Raw genomic sequence first — 7,749 nt, 5'->3', positions numbered from 1 at the left:
CACACACACACACACACACACACACACACACACACACACATGCAGATACACACACAGATGCTCACACTCATACATACACACAGACACATACCCTCAAAATACACACATATACACACCCACACATCACAAACATTCTCCCATGTATGCAACACAAAGACACATCCTCACACACTCACACATTTACAGACCGGCATGCACATCCAGACTTACACACTCTCATACACTCATCAAACACACATATGCACACATACACACCACTCTAGTCCTTTCTTCTAAGGATCCAGAGCTAGTCCTCTAGATCCTAGAGGTCTCGAATGTCCAGGGAAAGCAGGGAAACCCACAGGAAAGCTATTTCCAGTTTCCTGGCCCACACTGGAGCTCCTCTGCTCTATCCCCTTCCTGCCACCAGAGTCCCTGGGACTGTGGCCCACACTGTGGGCGTGCAACCTGCAGAGAAAATTCAGTCCTTCACACAACAGACACTTTTGAGCACCTACCTGCCACCCCCCACCTCACCCCCACCCCCTGGCCTGCAGCTGAGGCAGAAGCATAAAAGAGTAAGACCTTCTGCCCAGTGATGTGGGGGAAAGAGCAAGAACTCAGGAGTGAAGGACCTGAGTTCAAATCCTGCCTTTGCTTCTTCATTTGCTGTGTTATTTTTGACCCTTGACATAACCTCTCTGAGCCTCAGTTTCATCATGTATAAGGTGGGATCATTAAAATTTACCTAATACCTCTGTGAAGATTAAGACTGGTAAAGCTTCCATCAGCAATGTGGCCACCATGGACAGCCACACCACTCCATTGCCCAGCCCCTGTGGTGAGCGTCTCCCCAATACCCTTCCAGTCCTGTTGTCCCTGATATGGAAACCCCATCTCCTTCAGCATCAGACCCCAGGTGCCCAAACCGAACCTGGGGAAACTTGATCTCTGACTAGGCCAGCTCCATCTGACTCCCCCGCCCCTGGCCCTGCCCCTACCTCTCCTGGTCCCTAGGGCCTCTTATCCCTTTGCAGGTGGCCTTTTCCCTAATAACCTTTAATGCAGCTGACCATGGCGAAAAAGTTTGGGATGGACCACTAGGCCCTCCCATCAGATGGATATGAAGGGTTAATCAGCCCCTAAGGAGCTGTCCTGCAGAAAGTCATCCCTAATGTCCCTGAATTACACCAATTCTGAGACATTCTTTATGGACAGACAGTGCGGGACACAGTTATAGGACAGGACTTGCTGTGCTAAGCAGTCAAGGGAGAGATTGTGTCGCCCCACAAATACTAAATGACCCTTTGGAAGAACCCCACTAGCTTCTGTGCTCAGACTGGAAAGCAGCCCAGTCCCTCCCACCCAGATGAGCAACACTTGCAGGTGCCTTGGGCCAAGGGGAGCTGGGATGGCTGCCCTACCCCTGCTGCTCAGGTGGCCTCCTCAGCTCCCCTTCAGAATCAGGCCTCAGCCTGAGTGGGAAGTGGCTCTGGAGGTCTTACCTTCACCTTCCTGGGACCCTCCAAGGACCCACAAACACCCTTGTTTCCCTGCCACAGCCTTGACTCCCTATATCCTCCCAGGCTCTGTCTGCTGCTGAACTGCTCTCTATCTTCTCCCACTGGGATATGTCCAGTCCTCTTTCCAGACACCTTGCCACCATGACCATCTCTGAGTTTCCATCTGGCATTGCCCCATCCTGGTGCCTCCACCTCCCCCCCTGCCCACCCCCATCCCTCTGACCCCTCCCCTGCCCACCTCCCACTCTGTCCCCTTCCACCTGGACAACCTTCCACCCAACCCAGCCTGCCTCCCTCCCCTCCTGGCTCACCTCCCCAGACAACCCCACCTCCCAGTGGGCTCCACCTTCCATTACCTCCATCTCTCCAGCCTGCTGCATCCTACCACTTTGCCCCATTTCAAGTCATTTCTACATTTGTTTTCACACCTCTCCCACCCTTCAGAATCTAGGGACTAGAGCAGGTCTCAGAACCCAGTGAAAGGAAGGACATTTGCCCCCTTCTCTCTCCTCCTGCCCTCTGCCTACCGTCTCCCTTCTCTTCCTGCACACAGACCCGGTGAGGTCCGGTAAGGTCACAGCAAAGTGATGCGCAGAGGTGCACAGAGGAACAGGATGACCAGGGGAAATCCTGCTAGGCACTTCAGTCCACCTGGGAGAAGCCCCACCCACCACGGTGAGGCCCACCCCCTCCTGAGTGGCCTCACCACTGGTCTCTAAACTCATTCAGGGAATAACTTCCCCTCCCCTAAAGTCCAAAAGCCCTGACCATCTCCCCCAAGGAGTAGAGAGCCCAGAACCCACTGAGACTGAGGTGGGAGGTGGGAGGGAGTCTCTGTGACAGCAATTTGCCTCTCTCTTTGTGAACTTCTGTCTCCATCTCTTCCCCAGAACCTCACATCCTTGGGCATTATTTCAGAGTCCTCTGCTTTGATATGTCTCCAATTCTCTAGCAAGATCAAAGGTCTTAACCCCTGTTTTGCTTGCAGACTCCTAGGCTGGAGAAGTGGGGACAGGGTCCATCCTGAGGCAAGGGGAGGGCCCTGACTTCCTCTCTTCCCCAGGCAGGGGGGAGGTTGGATGTTGGACCAGAGAACGAATCAGTCCTAAGCTTGGGTTGACAAACACACACCCTGGTGGGAAGGCTTTTATTCTCCTTCTGTTATTGATTTTATTATTATTGTTCTTCAGATTAGGAATTGAATTAACTCATAATCGTAGTAGGGTAAATATATGACAGTGACCATAAAGGCCGTTCCTGGCCTCCCTATCTAAACAAAATTCCCTGTTATTCTTGATCACAAGACCCTGTTTATTTCCTTTGTGGATTCATCACACTCTGGAATTATTGAACATTTGTTTTCTTGCTTATTGTCTATTTCCCTCTAGGAAAAGCTCTAAATTTGAATGAGAGAAAAAATGAACAATGAATAAATATATTATATGGGAATAAATCTACTGGTGGGATCAACATTTCCTAATATGATGATCCATACCTGAAAGTATCATGTGCAGATCTACAATCACAGTAATATCCTTTGTCAGTATTCATAATACCTCTATCTCTACATCTCTCTTCATGGGCTCTTTCCCCCTATTTTATACCACACATGAAAGTTATTTAGCTAATTCTTTAGCCGTGCGTTAAGCACAGTGGAGAGAATATAAAAATATGCAGGGCACAGTCTCCCCACTCCAGAAGCTTACAGTTGAGTGAGGGAGAAAGAGAAGACACAGGGTAACTACAAATGAAGACAATGTGCAGAGAGACAGCTATGGTAAGAGTGACACAAAGGAGTAGAGGAGATCAAAGGAAGTAAGTTCCCTCAGAGGCAGATAATCCAGGAAGGCATGGACAGAGGTAACATTTAAAGTGGACCTTGGGAGCACCTGGGTGGCTCAGTCGTTAAGCATCTGCCTTCGGCTCAGGTCATGATCCCAGGATCCTGGGATCGAGCCCCACATCAGGATCCCTGTTCCGCGGGAAGCCTGCATCTCCCTCTCCCATTCCCCCTGCTTGTGTTCCCTCTCTCGCTGTCTCTGTCTGTCAAATAAATAATAAAACTTTAAAAAATAATAAATAAAGTGGACCTTGATGATTATGTAGGATTTTAGTAGTCAGAGATTGGGAAGACAGAATTCCAAGGGAAGACATAGCTACTGGGAAGGATTTCATGACTTTGGGCATCATTTGATATTAAACTTCTGTTCATCATGAGATAGTGAAATGCAAGGACCAGTGAAATTTAAGATAAAACTGCAGAAGCTGAAGGCTTTGAATACGAGGACCTGGGTCACAGCTCAGGTTCCATTTATCCCCACTTCTCTTGCACATGATCTTATTGAAGGGGCAATGGTTCAAATGGGACAGGATACCCATTATGCCTCCATCTATATATCTCTCATCTCTTCTCTCCGCCCACTGAGTTCTTTAATAAGAATGAAAGGATTCCTTAATCTCATTACCCAGAGGAGCACAAAGCGCAGAAAAGCATATGCTACAAAATTAAGTTAGGTAATTTGCATACCTGGGGAAAGAGATAAACCCCTCCTCCTTCCATCTTCATCGTCAATTTTCCTAGATCTTCTGACACTACATGTCAATAAATATCTGTATTTCGTCCTTCTCTGCATAAGAGACACTGTGAAATGTCAGATGTAAACTAAAGTTTGTCATGAAAAACCCTCCTAAAATAGTTTCCCAAGCACTGGCATTGGAAGGTGGAGGAGGGGTTCCTGGGCTGTGTCTGCCTTCAAGTCACCTACAGGTCATCCTGCCTCCAGCTTCCAGGAGCTTTGCTTCAGGTTTTCTAAAGAAGTAACAGAGACATTCAACTCCTCTTACCATCCTTGCTTCTGTCAGTGGTCATTGCATTTTTCTGAAATTAGTTCCACAAATGCCCAGTTTCTCACAATCTCCACTCTAGATACTTTAATTAGTATAATTTTTAATTCTCCTCTTTCTGGGGTTGGCTCAAATAGTGAGTCACATTTGGAAATAAAAGGTAAATAAAATGGCTTCTCTTAGTATACCTTCCATGAGGGGGTTCTAGGAGAGGGTAAGTGGTTATGTGGGTGGTGTACATATAACTGCAGCCGTGTAGGGGCACCTGGGTGGCTCAGGCATTAAGCGTCTGCCATCGGCTCGGGTCATGATCCTGGAGTCCCGGGATCGAGGCCCACATCGTGCTCCCTGCTCAGCAGGGAGTCTCCTTCTCCCTCTGACCCTCTTCCCTCCCGTGCTCTCTGTCTCTCATTTTCTCTTTCTCAAAGAAATAAATAAAATCTTTAAAAAAAAATAACTGCAGCTGTGTATTAGGTTAGGTTAGAGGGTAGAAAACAGGAAGGGATTTCCTTGAAGCTGCTGTTTCTCTTTCTCTGCAAACCTCTTCTCATCACAGCAGATGTATAGGGCTCCACAGCAGCCCAGCATCTTAGCCATGAACTTCCCAGAAGGAAACTCATTAAGGTTTCCTTGAGAGGTGCTGAAAAATAAATACCTGGGTTTGGTACACACACCAAGCATGGCCAGGGGTGGAAGGCAGCTGGTTCCTTAGTGCTGACTGAACTCCTTCAGGATTTGTCTACATGCACATGCATACACACATGCATACACACACACACACACCATACCCAGTAAGTCTAAAAAATATGCCCATGTTTGTAGACATACCGAGAGAAAAATACCTCACTCCTTGATGCATATTTCCACTCAAATTCAAACACAACTGTCCATATATTTGGTACACACACATGGCTTTCAATGAGGTGCTTTATATATATATATATACACACGCCCAGCCTCACCCTCTTGCTCACCCTGCAAGCACCTGACTGCAGGATGGGCCCCAGTGAAGGTGAAGGAGAGAGGGTCTGAGTTTGAGCTGCATGTGTCACTAAGTGTGTCTCTGACTACACGCCACAAACAATAGAAATTGGTTTTTCATTATTCACTATTGGGAATTATCCACTGTCTTTCAATTACCTCTATGCCATCAAGTTTCAATGATCATCAGTCCCTCACTGGCTGATACTCCGTGCAGAGTATAGCTCAAGGGTTACAGGCAGAAGACTTTGTTCAAATTTGGTACAAATCCTAGCTTCACTACTCATTTTGCACAAATGACTTAACCACCCTGAGCCTTAGTTTCAACTTTTGTAAAATGAGCATAATATCACTCACCTCATTCAACTCTGTATGAAATAGGTGATTATGTAAAGTGTTTGGGGTACTCAGCAAATGGTAACTATTATAAGTTCATCATCATCATTGTGAGGCTGTGGACATAGAAAGTAATACATAAGAGAGATGTTCCTTTCCCTTAGGAGATTTTAAAATCTCCTATGGCACAAAATGAATACATGGAGAGAGGAAGGACCTGTAAACCTAAAACTCTATTTGAGCCCTAATGTCCTATATAGTCTGCTAAATCCAAGGAGATTTAGGAGAACTGATAGCAGATTTCAGTGCTCTAATAAGGCTGTGTTTTTTCTTCTGTCATTCATCATCCCCATGCCTCACCACCTTACATACACCACACATCCACCCCAGGCATTCATTTAAGAAGTTGAACGGAGAATTCTTGAGATAACAAAGATTTTGAGAGTTCATTGTGTACATTTCCCTGTTTCTGGACAGGAGCCCATCTGAGACATTCCACAGCCAAGTGAGCAACCATGCGCTCGGCCAGAGAGCCTGCGCCCTCCCGTCTCCCCCGTCACTCTCTAATCTTAGAAAATTCTTCCTTATGTTCAATCTCTTATCTGTTTTCCTTCACTATTGGCCTCTATCTACCACCTATTTTTATAGGGGATGAGGTACACAAACCCTCGAAAGGCTAAGAAAATTCTCCAATGCCCACCTGGTAACGTTGTTCCATTGCCTATCAGTCCAGGTCTCTGGAATTATAGGTCTCATATAGTTTGTTATTAACCCATTAAAAATCATCAAAGAGGGCGCCTGGGTGGCTCAGCTGGTTAAGCGACTGCCTTCGGCTCAGGTCATGATCCTGGAGTCCTGGGATCAAGTCTCACATCGGGCTCCCTGCTCGGCAGGGAGCCTGCTTCTCCCTCTGACCCTCTCGCCTCTCATGCTCTTTCTCACTCTCTCTCTCTCTCTCATAAATAAATAAATAAAATCTTTTCAAAAAAAGAATCATCAAAGATCCCTTAAAAAGCATAATTTGGTCCCTATTAGGGTATAACCCCTTATGTAGACATCTTGTTTCTCCTGAAAGCATTTGAAAGATGAAAGTATCCTAATTTCCAGGACAGATAGTTAAGAACTCCTATTTCATCCCCCAACCTCCAGAGCCTCCTCAATTAGGGTCATCACTTTATCACTCATTTGATTAAGGGACAGTACTGCCCTGAGTCAGGGCATGACTAATATGACCTTCCCAGTCCCTTTCAGGCCATCATATGAAGGAGGGGAAATAGAATTGGCAGCGGTTGCCACCCACCCAATACTTGCCACAGAGGAACCCTGAGGACCAGGCAGACTTGAACGAGGGCACCGCAGGCTTTTTCCCACAGTGGGCAGAGTGCTAAACCCTGCCATAGTGACTGGTGAGGGAGGCCTGGGGACAGGAGGGCAGTCAGACCCCACGCTTCTCCCTCCTCCCCAAATTCAACTTCCCCAGCCTAGGCCCCTCCTCTTGACTCCCAATTCCAAAGTTTTCACACCTTCCATAGGGCTCATCTGAGGCCAGATACCTGTCATCCAACATTTAAGGTGAGTGCTTCTCAAACCTAAAAGACCTTATAAGTCACTTGGGAGCTTGCTAAAAATGCAGATTCTGATTCAGCACATTGCATGGGGGCCTGAGAATCTGCATTTCTAAGAAGCTCCCAGGGGACACCCTGGCTTCTGGTCCATGGACCACACTTTGAAGAGCAGGATCTATATGACTGTGGCAGTTGCTACAACTGTGTCCCTGGAAGAGTACATCTGTCCGCACCTTTCTCTCTGTCTATCCTCCGGATGGCAAAGAGAATCATATCTCATCAGTTCCTGATTCAGGAATCTCACTCCATGGCATGATACACAGTACAAAGCTGGCTCATAAATTCCCTTCATATGTGAAAAAACATATCCATCACAAGAGTTTCATTAATTCATGATTCTTAAAGGTCCATGTAACTAGAATTACTGTCCCATTTCTTTTTCCAACTCACCTATCTCTCTTTTATTTCCTAAATTGCTCCATAGAAAACCTTCTCCAGGAAGTGTTTCTTGACCAATACCT

The sequence above is a fragment of the Neomonachus schauinslandi genome, chromosome 5, assembly GCF_002201575.2.
Source record: "Neomonachus schauinslandi chromosome 5, ASM220157v2, whole genome shotgun sequence".
Taxonomy (NCBI): Eukaryota; Metazoa; Chordata; class Mammalia; order Carnivora; family Phocidae; genus Neomonachus; species Neomonachus schauinslandi.
This window is presented reverse-complemented; position numbering follows the sequence as displayed.